Source organism: Cimex lectularius, unplaced genomic scaffold (genome assembly GCF_000648675.2).
Source record: "Cimex lectularius strain Harlan isolate CLEC.00 unplaced genomic scaffold, Clec_2.1 scaffold19, whole genome shotgun sequence".
Taxonomy (NCBI): Eukaryota; Metazoa; Arthropoda; class Insecta; order Hemiptera; family Cimicidae; genus Cimex; species Cimex lectularius.
Window position 1 is genome coordinate 28,926 of NW_019392664.1, and position 13,097 is coordinate 42,022.

Genomic DNA, 13,097 nt, shown 5'->3' on the forward strand with positions numbered 1-13,097 from the left:
TAGGCTTGAGGACCCGTTGATAAAGTAAAAGCTTAATATCAATGGGCAAAGGTTTATACCCATTAACCAGTACATTTTCCAGAATTTGGTGGTGAGCGTGTATGTCGTACAAAGGTACTTTGCCTCGGCGTACGGGGTTTCAAGACCGTTAAAGGCCTGAACGTATTAAATTTTCCGATTGGTGAAGTCTACATGTACAAATTTTTATTTATAGAGCTTTATTCACCATTTTGTCGCCCATTTATACATCGGAAATATGGAACATTCTTTCTCAGCTTTCTTCCACCACCATAATTGTCGAATCATCAGCAAATGTTGCTTCTATTTTCTTCGTTTTCTGGTAGATCGCTAGTAAAGAGCAGAAATAGAACAGGATCTAATACATTGCCTTTGGGCAGTGCAACATGGGCCGATTCGAGTTCTGAATGTGCCTCTTCTTCCTAAGTACCTGTCAGTAAAAGGATTAGATCAGTTTTGACTATTTGTTTTGAATGGAGTTTCATATTTTATAGATGGGACCAATACGCAAGATTTTATCGAATGCTTCAGCAGCAAGCGTACTGTTTTCTTCAAATGCTTCAGTGATTAAGTCGATTTTTTTCAAAGTTTCAAATAATTTTTGAAAAACCGGCAGTAGAGAAATTGGCCGATACGATCTGAGCTCGTGTGGCGGTTTTACCTAGGTTAGCGATCATGATGACCTCAGCGATCTTCACATATTTATGCCTCAAAGCTGTATTAATGACCCTCGTCATCTGGAACTCTGCTTTTCAGTCAACTCCCTAAGAAACCGACCAGTAAAACAAGTCGTGTCCAGCGGCTTTTTTTAAACCTTTTTTATCATCACTTCTTCTAGTGGCAACCATTATGAAATACCTTTCAATTAATTAAGGTTTTTAGTTGAGATAAAAAAGTCAGTGTTTCGAGCGGGATTGAGATGGGAAGTTAGTGTCCTCAAGTGGTAGAGTAGTGTCGTATCTAGCTGAAGGTCGTGGGTTCGAATCCCGCTCGTGACACTGACATTTTTATCTCAACTAAAAACCTTAATTAATTCAAAGATATTAATTGGTCAAATGGACCACGAAAACTAGTGAATTATGAAATACATTGTTCAATTTTTCTTATGTTTACTTTATTCTTTATTAATTTAGTTAGATATTGATAAATTACATTATATAAGCGTTACGAAACCCAGCTTCATGGTCGAGAGAAGAAAAAGTTGGAAAAATATACTTCTTAGAACCAAGAGAAAAAGATATATATGCAGGGAGAAATCAGCGAGGCAATGAGTCTGAATCTCATTTAAATTTAAAATTTTCGGCCAGTTTTCTTTGATGACTCGAGAGAGATTTGTGTTCGGGGAATCCTCCAGGATTAAAGCAAAATCCGACTAAAGTGATGCTCAGCGTGTCGTGAGTAGATTATCGAACGAGGGGCTAATTGAACCGTTTGTTTGGCCAAGAGGACAATCTAAAGATGCAATTAGCATGATGAAATGTAAGGCTTTTGTTTTAATTATTTATGTTTTCTTTTCTAAGTCAGCCAAAACGACAAAAGGTCTAAATCCTATTGTAATCTAATAATGCTAAACATTCCACCGTGGTAATTGCCTTGGGCAAACATTCACGCTTTATTCAACGTATTATTTTACAGCGTGATAAAGCAGTAAATACCAAGGCCGTTAATTATCGTTAATTTACAAGCTTTTAACTTTAATAAGCTCTTGTTATTTAACATAATAAATTCATTTTCTCAGAGATTATTCCACGTCTGGTGGCAGGTTTATACCAGTTTTCACATTCCGTGAGCTCGTTGTATCTTTTACTTTCTAAATCGACTTTAATGACCCCATGAACAAAACAACCTAATAATAAACAACTTAATATTTTACTTATTAATTCCTGACTGCCAGGGGAAAATTCGAGGAAACTCTGTGACATAATCCAAGAGGGACTAAAAATCACAGAAGAATGGTGTAAAACCGCTGATTTAGGGAATCAACACTAATAAAACAACCATAGTCGCTTTTACACGGAAAAGAAAACTAGATCACATGAGGCAAATAACATTCAATAACACTGTGATTGAGATCAATAAAGAAATCAAATATCTGGGCAACACTGACATTTAAGACTTACCATTTAAGATCTACCATCACGAAGGCGACGCGAGCTTTGATGGTGTGCAGAAGAATAGCAGGAAGGAATTGGGTATGTAGACCGGAAACCCTGCTTTGGATGTACACCATGATAGTAAGACCCATTCACATATCGAGCGGTACCTGGGCCGACAAAGCAGAAAAAGTAAAAGAAAAGAACTCACAAAAATACACAGACTTGCATGCATCTGCATAATGGGAGCAATGAGAGTTAGCATGGAAAAAGTATTGAGATTACACTACATGGTAAAGAGGACAGCACAGAAACCCACCGTTAATATTACCAAAGAGAAACCTCCAACAGGAATAAAACTGAAATGGAGAGAGCAACAAAATAATGAAAGACCATCCGATACTCATGGCTCTAAGAGACGACATAACAGGATGTTTGAATTTAATCAAAACTTCCAAATAAATCTAGGTACCAAAAAAGAATGGGAACGAGAGGGAAACACCTCTTGTAAGAATGGCACCATCCTTTGGTACACAGATGGATCTAGAACACAAGAAAGTACTTGAGCAGGAGTATTTGGCCCTGGAACTACTCAGAACCCATGGGAAAATACACCAGTATCTTTCATGCTGAGATTCACGCAATCGAGAGATGTACTCAACTCAACCTAAATAAAGTGTACAAAAGCAAGAACATAGCTACCATGTCAGATACCCAAGCAGCCATCGAAGCACTAAGTTCAAATATTAGTTTAAGGATGATGCTGAACTGCAAAACGCAGAACGAGGTCAGCCTCTGCTGGGTATCAGGAAACATGGGAGTAGAAGGCAATGAGAAAGCGTACACCCTTGCAAGGAAAGGAGCTGCTACACCGCTGATAGGACCCGAACCCTTCTGTGGCATAGGAATCCACACTATTAATGCATATCTCAGACAGAAGGACAAAAATAAAATGGAGGAACAATGGAATTCACTAATTGGACACAGGCAATCCAAGAATCTTCTAACCAATTTTGGAAGAAAAGAAATTACAAAATGTGTCAAGGGAAGCAGGAACAAACTGCGAATCCTAATAGGATTCCAAACAGGGCACTGCAAGTTAAATGGACACTTGAAGAGGAATAATCCAAGACGGCTCATGCAGATTCTGCAAAGACGCAGAGGAGACACCAACATCTACTAACAAACTTCGGTGCTACACTTGCCCGCAGGAGGAAGTGTTTTGGGATGTACAATGTGACCATAGAAGAGCTCATACCACTGAAACCGGGCCTTTAACACTAAACACAACTAACACAACTTTAACTTTAATCAAGTTTCTTGATGAAATAGGACTCGCCGATGTACTTTTGGCAGAGAGGGGGATACAATACCTCCTAAAGTGCGCTGTATATTACACGCCGAATATTACATCTACATCTACTTATTAATATTTTAATCCTATTTGATATCCTTTATTAAACCTTAAACAATGTGAATACTTTCTAAGCGTAATATACTTGCAAAAAATGTGAGAGTAAATAGAATAATCTATCCTTGGGGCCATTAAGCTACATAAAATTAATTTTATGAAATAATAAATATCTGTGCCAAATTGCTCTGATGAGTGAAGTCCAAACATTGCCTAGAAAAAATTCAGTGTCATGTGCGGGATTCGAACCCACGATTTTCGGGGAAAATGCGCCGCTGCTCTAAGCACTTGAGCTATCGTGACTTCGATCCACTCAGACACAATGGCAAAAAGGAAGGAAAATTCGAAAGGTGGGTTGAGATGGGAAGTTGGTGTCCGAGTGGATCGAAGCCACGATAGCTCAAGTGGTAGAGTGGTAGAGCAGCGGTGTATTTTGCCGAAGGTCTAAGTTCGAATCCCGTTCGTGACACTAACTTTTTTTATCTCAACCAATACCTTACATAAAGATTAATTAATTGAAAGAAATGTGTTTTTTGCTGACCGATACTTGATGATTATTTGGAAGTAGTGAGATGTGGTCTGGTGTGACGTAGGCTTTAGAGAAACATTTTCTTTATCGTGCCAACGTTTCGATCTTTATTGAGATCATCTTCAGGGCTCAATAAAGATCAAAACGTTGGCACGGTAAAGAAAATGTTTTTCTAAAGCCTACGTCACACCAGACCGCATCTCACGACCTCCATATAATAAGTGAAAGAAGTGGTCAATCGGACCACGAACTCTAATGGATTGCCTAGCAAGTTGATGTGTTTTGTTAGTCAATTTTGTTTACATAGCACCTCAAGATATGAACAGAAAGAACAGAGAAATGTCTGCCCAACACTATTAATACCAATTAAATTTTGTCATTTATTAGGCTCAGAAACAGCAAATAAGCTAAAAATTTTCTGAAAATATTAAAATTTCCCAAATAAAAGATCTAAAATTTGTCTGAAAAAAGTCGGAACCAATCTGAACAAAAATAGACTAACGACGAATCACGACCTGCCCACTATTCACCATTTCAGCTTAAAATGAATACCTTCTGTATCGAAACTCGTTTGTTTAGTGTCAGACCTGGATAATAGCGGATCAACAAATACTGACTTAAAAAGGTATATAATGATACAGGGTCATTTTTTGAAAGAAGCTTGTCGTGAGCGATTCCCATGATTGCCTCATACTGATTAACTGTGATTATGTATAAAAGTTATGTCAGCCATGTTTTAGAAAAAGTTTTACATTGACATTTTTCTCATTTTTTATAAAGGCGATATTAACTTGGAAAACTTCCTCTTGGGTCTTGAGCAGGGGCGGAATCGATTGGGCTGCTTATTGGGAAAGACTTCGTTTCCCCCGTCTGACAGGCGTAGGCCCCGAACATGCCATAATTGAGAAATGATTCAACCCAAAAGACCGACGGCGAGATTTAATCGAAGAGATCCCTCGAGGCGAAAAAGTGTGAACTCGACAGAAAAAAGAAGGAACAGAAATATGTTGTATAATATGTAATATGTTATAATTTACACTTTGTAGGCACAATATGACTTCTTTGTTGCCTAATTTAATTAAAGCAGAGTCCGTATATACGACTCATATGGCCAAAATAGACTATGATCAAAAAACCTATCTCCACACCGAACCAAGTTGCTACCAAGGGAATTCATTTTGGTTATTATTCACGTACAACTTTTCCATTTCATTATATTGCCGAATCTTGCTATTTAATGTATGCTTTACTTCATCCATTGGAGAATGATGGTGGCATGGTGGCCGCCCGTGATGAAGGGCATCCAATCTCGCTAAATGATATTCATTGGAAGAAATAACAAATTTGACTTTCCATGAACACTGAGATGTAGAGCCCTTTACCCTGGGAAGGTTATTTATTGCTGGAGGTTGCTAGCTTCGGTTTCAGTTGAATGAAGTTCCCTATTTATGATTAATCGACTCGATCACTCTCTTAAGAAGTATTGGGTCATTGATATCCTTTTCGCTCGTTCTACTTAATATCCTAGGAGTCATTGAGCGGTTGCTTCGCATTCGAAGATGATATGGGTGGAGTTTCTTCATCCTCATTGCATAATCTACAAATAGGGTCATCATTGAATGCTGTGTAAGTATTTTCTCAGATGGTAGTGACCGGTATATAGACCTACCCTGAGTTTTATCCTGTAGAATTGTAGCAACTGTTTGGCAGTTTTGATAATGATTCTTTTATCATAAGCTTACTGTATCTCGCACCTCTGGATGCCTTTCTTACCTCTGGTACCACTTCTCATATTTTTGTGGACTCATTGTGAGGTGGAGAATTTTATGATTGTGTCATCCCATGTAGATAGCCTTGGTTTTTCACTACCCAAAATTCCTTAGTGCCATGTATCCAATATATCATCAAGGTGTTACGTTTTCATAGATTTCGGACTGCATTCACTGACTACTTTAGATGTGACCTTTTTACATTGTAATGCTTCTATAGCTCCGTATGAGAATAGTTAGTCCTTATGGGGATTATTTTGTCAGTGTAACCTTTTTTAACTTTTAAGGTTTTTTAATCATAATTTGTGTATGGCACCTCTAGAGTTTGGCCACTTCTTCTGTAGCTTTTTTTCCATTCTGAAAAAGAGAATTCCTTGTTTCCCAAGTATTCGTTCAGCCTCTATAAATTATTTTGCAGATCTGGCCAGTTTTTCTGCTTTTCTATTACTTAGAATTCTTTTGTGACCTGGCACCCAAGATATTGTCACGTTGTTGTGTTTCCCAAGTTTGGAGAATTTGGATACGTTCATTGACAATTAGATGTGACCTTTTTATATTCTAATGCTTCAATACTTCCGTGTGAGGGTACTTAGTCTTTATAAGGATTATTGCGTCAGTATATCCTTTCTTACCTTTTAAGGTTCTTTAATCATAAATTGTGTACGGCACCTCTAGAGTTTTGCCACTTCTCCTGCAGCTTTTTTTCTCCATTCTGAACAGGAGAATTCCTTGTTATTCCAAGTAGACGTTCAGACACTATACATTATCTTGCAGATCTGGCCAGTTTGTCTGCTTTTCCATTATTGAGAAAGCCATTATTCCTGAGCCCCAAGATATTGTTGTTGTGTTTCCATAAATTTGAACGTTTTGTATACATTCATTGATAATTTTAGATTTGACCTTTTTACGTCCTAGTGCTTTTATGGCTGTTCGGTGGTCTGCTCTTCTGAATCTTCTTCGTTGGATTTTCAGTTAAATAAATCTCTATTTAGATCAACAATGATAGAATCTAACGTAAACAAACGTCTTTTTGTCTGTATAATACAAATACACTCAAACTCTATGTACTAATAACAACCACCTAACCAAACAACAAACACGAAAAATGGGTTATCTGAAAATGGGTTTTTAATATCGCTGTACCACCCTCCCGAAAGTCTTTTATGAATGAAGGTTTTTCCTCTTTCATTAAAAAATCACTCTCACCACGAGGTCCAATAAAAAATAATTATTTTTGACCCCACCGAACGATTTGAATAGGAGTTTATTAGGCTTCCTAAAGACCACTGTGTTCTGTATTTTTATTTTTTTTTAGCTTTAGCTTTTCTTTCATTTTCTATTCATTTCATTAGAATTCCCAAGTTGAACGTGCTTGAGCCAATTTTTGTATAGAATAAAATATAAGGTTTACCTGAACAGCTGTTTACCTTTCTGGTTTATTTTAGCTTCCAAGATGTCCAAAGGGGTGGTTCTCAAGAGCATTCGCAGCTTTATTTGTTTTATTTTCCTATAAATTTCAGATCATGTTCTTTAAAATTGTCAAATAGTGCAGTTAAAAAAGTGGAATACACGTGTTCTGTTTAAAACGAGAATTACTGCCTTCAGGCTTATTAGGAATTTAATTACCTCCTCCTGTACAATGCTGTATTTATTAATTTAATGTATTTTTCTTTATTTTTATGAAGGATGGGTGATAAAATCTTCACGAATTTCTAAAATCAAAAACAGCACCATTCAAATAAGAATTCACTCATCGTACTTGTACATTTAAAAAAGGTACATATTTTAAAAACAGTTTGTCAATTCAATTATGTGTCCATGTTTGTACAAATAGGAAAAATTTTAAGAAACCTGAGATATAGAAAAATAAATGATCCTTATAACTCAGGATAGGCTCCAATAAGCTAGGATAGGCAAAACAAAATTATCAGTAACGACCAGATTATAATAAAATGATACTAAGATCGGAACTTTATTATAGAAAGTATTTGTATCTTTAGAAGAAAATGATTTTCTGTATTTTAATTGTTAATTTTGCTAATGGAGGAAAGATAAAGCTTCTTTATTGATGAAGGGGTTTAAGGTTTTTCCCTACTCAAATCTAAAATGTAAATTGGAGACTGTCTGAAACTTGAAAAGAAGGATTTAGATTCGAAATCATTACTCGGAATTATACGGTGGGGCCTGGTATTCATCCAAGTTTCTTCAGGTGAAGTCTTGAAAGGGCCGAATAAGAAGTCCTCGATTGTTTAAATTAAAGGTCCATTCCTTGAATCTCGTTAATTACGGGATTGAGGTAATAATGTGATTAGGCGTATTATAAAAAAAAAAGTTTCTTTTCTTTTATAATTGAGTTCCGACAACTTTACTAAATCTAATTGGCCTTGGTACATGAAAAGTTCAAGAAAATGGAATATCGACCCGATGAAACTTTCCCTTTCTGTTGAGATATTGCCACTATGAACAATGGTACATCACGAGTGAAAATTAGAAAATTAAACGTTTACAGGGTTCATTTTGTGAAATTGTCTTTCCTAGTGCAATCACTTGTTCTTCCCGCCGGTTTTCGGATTGGATAGGCGGAGCTGGGGTAGGGTTTAGCTACCCCGGCTAATCACCTCAGCCGCCCCCGGGGGACAGTGATACGGGGGTGTGACTCGGCATACCGATGCCTGGTGATCAATAACCGGGCACTCGGAGGGGAAGAAGGATGTTCGTCAAAAAGCCTCAGGATGATATGAAACCACAAGGGTCGACTGCCTTGTTCAAATGTCTGTCGACGGAATGAAAAAGGACTGGTGTCTACTTTAATGGAGATGAATCCCGCCCCTTTGTACGAGCACGTCCAATTTTTCCTTCCTTTCTTCAAATTACTTTCCATCAGGTGTCTCGTCTCCTAGAATTGGATCTGGGGCAACATGGTTTTGTTTTTTACTACATGAAAACAGAAGGTAAATTAATTCGAGAAAAACATCAGATCCTAACACGGTCAACGAACAAAGTAAATATTTAAAGAGTTTAGGTTTTATCACATTTCTACAAAACTACTTGTTCTTTAAAATAGACCTATAAAAATATTTTAAAACATTTCATGTCATTCTTTAAGTTTAGAGGCAAAAAATACTCTCATCCTATTTTACATCCCCATAGTTTTCAAGTTGTCACGTGCATCACTGACAGGAAATACCATTAACGACCAGTTTTCTTGACCTCAAGGATATAAGCAGATCGAGGCAAGACTCAGACGAGGCGGTTTAGTTGATTCAACTAAGTTGCCCGGTTGACTCTCAACTAATTTACTGCCATGTGAAGGCTTTTCTTTGGTGGTTTTACACCTGGCAACTTGCGGAATCAACCTCTCTTCCCAACGGGAGGTCACTACGATGTTACAACCCGAGGATGCAGAAGCACTTCTTGTGCTTGCTCTTCTGCAAAAAAAGAAGCAAAAAAGGAGGAAACCCAGTGAAGAAAAATGTGGGTTTATCCGTTGTTATAAAATTGGGAAACGGTTTCTTTCAAATACTGTTGTGCTACACCCTCCAAGCTTCGCTTCTTTTAATTTTTATCACTACACTCCTCACACCACATGTCTCATATCATGGGAGTAGTATGAATATCTTCAATGAACTGCTCCACTTTAAAACGCTTTCCATGGTGAACTCAGTTGACGCAACTAGGCGACTGGTGTCAAGGACGATTGCCGAGCAGTCTTTTTAGTTGAGTCAACCAGTGGGGATGAGAACGGCAGCGGCACTTGTGCCTGCTGGACACCCGCCTGGGAGGAGTTGACTGCATGTGAAAGGGTTGGGGCGATTCCCCAACGTTTTGCTAACACGTCACACTCCTTGGCCGTTCATCTAGTTGATCAACTAGATGCCTCTTCTGAAGAGGCGTGGCGCCTTTCAGACGGCGGTTTGGTTGATTCAACTAAGTTGCCCGGTTGACTCTCAATTAGTTTACTGCCTTGTGAAGATTCGGTTTCACACCAGGCAACTTGTGGAATCAACCTCTTTTCCCAACGAGAGGTCAGTACATGTTAGAACCCGAGGTAGCAGGAGCACTTCTTGTGCTCGCTCTTCAGCAAAAAGAGAAGCAAAAAAGGAGGAAACCCAGTAAAGAAAAGTGTGGGTTTATCCGTTGTTATACACTCACACGTTGTTACACTCCTTGACACCCGTCCGTTCAACTAGTTGCCTCTTCTGAGAGGCCTAACATACTAACCTCCCGTTGGGAAGAGTTGGTTAATTCCACAAGTTGCCTGGTGTGAAACCAGCAAAGAAAGAATCTTCACACGGCAGTAAACTAGTTGAGAATCAACCGGGCAACTTAGTTGAATCAACCAAACCGCCTCGTCTGAAAGAGGCAGGTAAATTAGGCGAACCATGTATCTGGTTCATTTGAACAAAGTGGGTCAACTGTACTTGATTTATCCAATCGAGATATGTTAGAACAAGATGGTTAACCTTTTAAAAACATTGCTATTCCGTTTAGAGGTAAAAGATACTTTCATCTAATTTTAAATCTTCATCTCTGTCAAATACGATAATCAGATGGCACGACGTGAAGGTCATAAGCAGATCGAACCAACTCGCAGGTACCTTCCACTCCTAGATCCTTACACACTGCATATACGAGAAATACAGTCTTTTAGATAATTGTTGGGCATTTAAACTCAATGTATGTTGTTGTGATGTTGGGTAAGAATTAATTTACATCTGGAAAAAGCTCAAAGAACCGAACACCGTGCGTATCATTGGCAAAAGTTGAGCTTTATTCCAAAGATTTTGTTACGTTACTACTAAGATAACCATTTTTCAAAGATCTCTTTATTTGAAACTATTCTTTCAAATATCATAACGTAGAAGTTTTATTGGTCTAATAAAACTTTGTTTAAAGCTAATTTATAATATATTACGAAACGGCAGATGGTTAGGTTCTTAGATCATTGTCTATTAACAATATACTAGATTTGGAAAAAAATAGACACCAATAAGCTCCGGTAAAAATATAATGACAGACCCAATCCGGGTAGTTCGTTCGTTTTTTTATTGTTCCTTATATTTTTAAGAAAAAATTATGTTAGAGAAATCAAATGTGGCGTTGGTTATCTGATACATCTGGTTAGTCCACTTGATGATTCTACCCACGTTTTAACCAAACTTGGGGAAGAACGTCATGCTTCTATCAAACCTTACAATTTCTGTTTTTTATCGATCAGAATTCTGCTTGAAGAAGAATGTAATAGAAATAGAAACAAAGGTTAACTAGGTATTACACAAATCTGAAAAAGGTGTTCAACTGTTGGAGACTCAACGTGGGTAGCTTCTCAATACATATCAATGTAACCTATGCATGGTACGATTTTGTTGAATGAAAATAAATTCTGGAAAGAATAAACCAAGAAGACATATAAGCTCAGAATCATTGAAATTCTCATCCCTAATGACTGTTTAAACTGTCGAAAAGATAAGATTCAACTTCAAATCATCATAATATTATAAAAGAAACCTTGTCTGATTTGTGATTTAATCGACGAAACATTACCATACAAAATGTATATTAAAGTTTTTCAATCTGCCATTTCCAAGCTTTTGATCACCTGTCCAATGATGTCATAAATCAAGATCTACCAAAAGAAATTCGACGAGTGAATTTAAATCCGGTACAAAGTTGCATTTTCGCCGATAATGGCGTCTTCCCAAAAGAATACGATCAAGATGAAATTTTGCTATCAACAAAGTTGGAAAGCTGAGCATGCATTTGAGCGATTTTAGGACCGGCCAAACGAGGCGTTCGCCCGTATCTTGATGTAGCCGGGCGGGTAAGAGTCCTATAAGAAAGTCGTAAATAGAAGATTTATGTTCGTTGCTGAGGGAAGAAGGAGTGGTGATATCAACAGATGTTTATCACTGCCTCTCTCCTTTATCACAGACAAATATCTTAGGGACTTATCCGGTTAGAAGTATTTACGAGGTCTAGATCAGGGCATAATTTAACTGTTCGCAGCACCGTTGAAGATAGTTGAACATGGAATATTAATTTTCATGAAACACAAAATACGGATCGCTAGGATAAAAAGCTGATATATGGGCACCGTGAAATTTGTACAAAAATTGAAATGAGGGTAACTGGTTTAGATTGATGACAAGAATATTTTTATGCTATTGCACATGTTAGTTTTAGGTTTGACCCTGTTCTAGTACATACTGTCAATCACATTGATATTCTCAAATCGAAAACTTTATTGTCAACTAAAATAGCTATTTAATCACTGATACATTTCAATACCAACTAATCTTCAATGGTACAATTTAGATTTGTACAATATATTTGGGGGTTAAGCTTAAATTTCATTCCAACTACTCGCTAATCATTTATTAACAAACGGATAAAGTACGTGTTTTTTTAGTGAGAGAGTTTGTGTGAGGAAAAGGAAGAGTGTGAGAGAACGAGAGAGAGAGAGAGAGAGAGAGAGAGAGAGAGAGAGAGAGAGAGAGAGAGACAGGAAGAGAAGAAGGAATACATACATGAAACAAAGAAATCAATTGATAATTAGAATTAGAAAAATGGATGAATAGGGATGGTATAATCATGTGACAGAAAGAAAGATAGGTAAAGAGAACATGATAGATCAAGTGAGAAAGAAACAGAGAGTAAGAAACAGTTTAAAAGAATAGAGAGTGTGAAACAAACAGAACAATAACGGAATACGAATAATTAGAGAAAGAAAGAGAGAGAGAGAGAGAGAGTGAGAGTGAGAGGGAGAAAGGGAGAGATAGGGAGAGAAAGAGAGAGAACAAGCAAATGATATGCATTTAGAAAGAGAAAAAACAAGATAAAAAATAAAAAGAAACTGGATAGAAAAAAAAGAAATACCAATAATAGAGTGCGGAAGAGTGAGAAAGAGAGAGGAAGAGAAAGAGAATGAATTAATTAATTAATATCGTTTTATTTAAAAAATCTCGCAAATATAGGTTGCGAACGACCTCTTGTTCAAATAACAAAAATCCCTAACCAGAGAATGAGAGAGAAAGCAAACTAAGAGGGAGAGTGAGAGAGAACAAGCAAGTGATATAGATTTAGAAATAGGAAAAAATAAAAAAGACCAGGTCAGAAAAAAAGAAATACCAATTATAGAGGGAGAGAGAGAGAATGCAAGAGTGAGATAGAAAGAGAGTGAGGAGGGAGAAAGAGAAAGAATTAATATCGTTTTATTTAAAAGATATCACCAATGTAGGTTGGGAACGACTCTTTTACAGAGAGATAATTATAGAAAG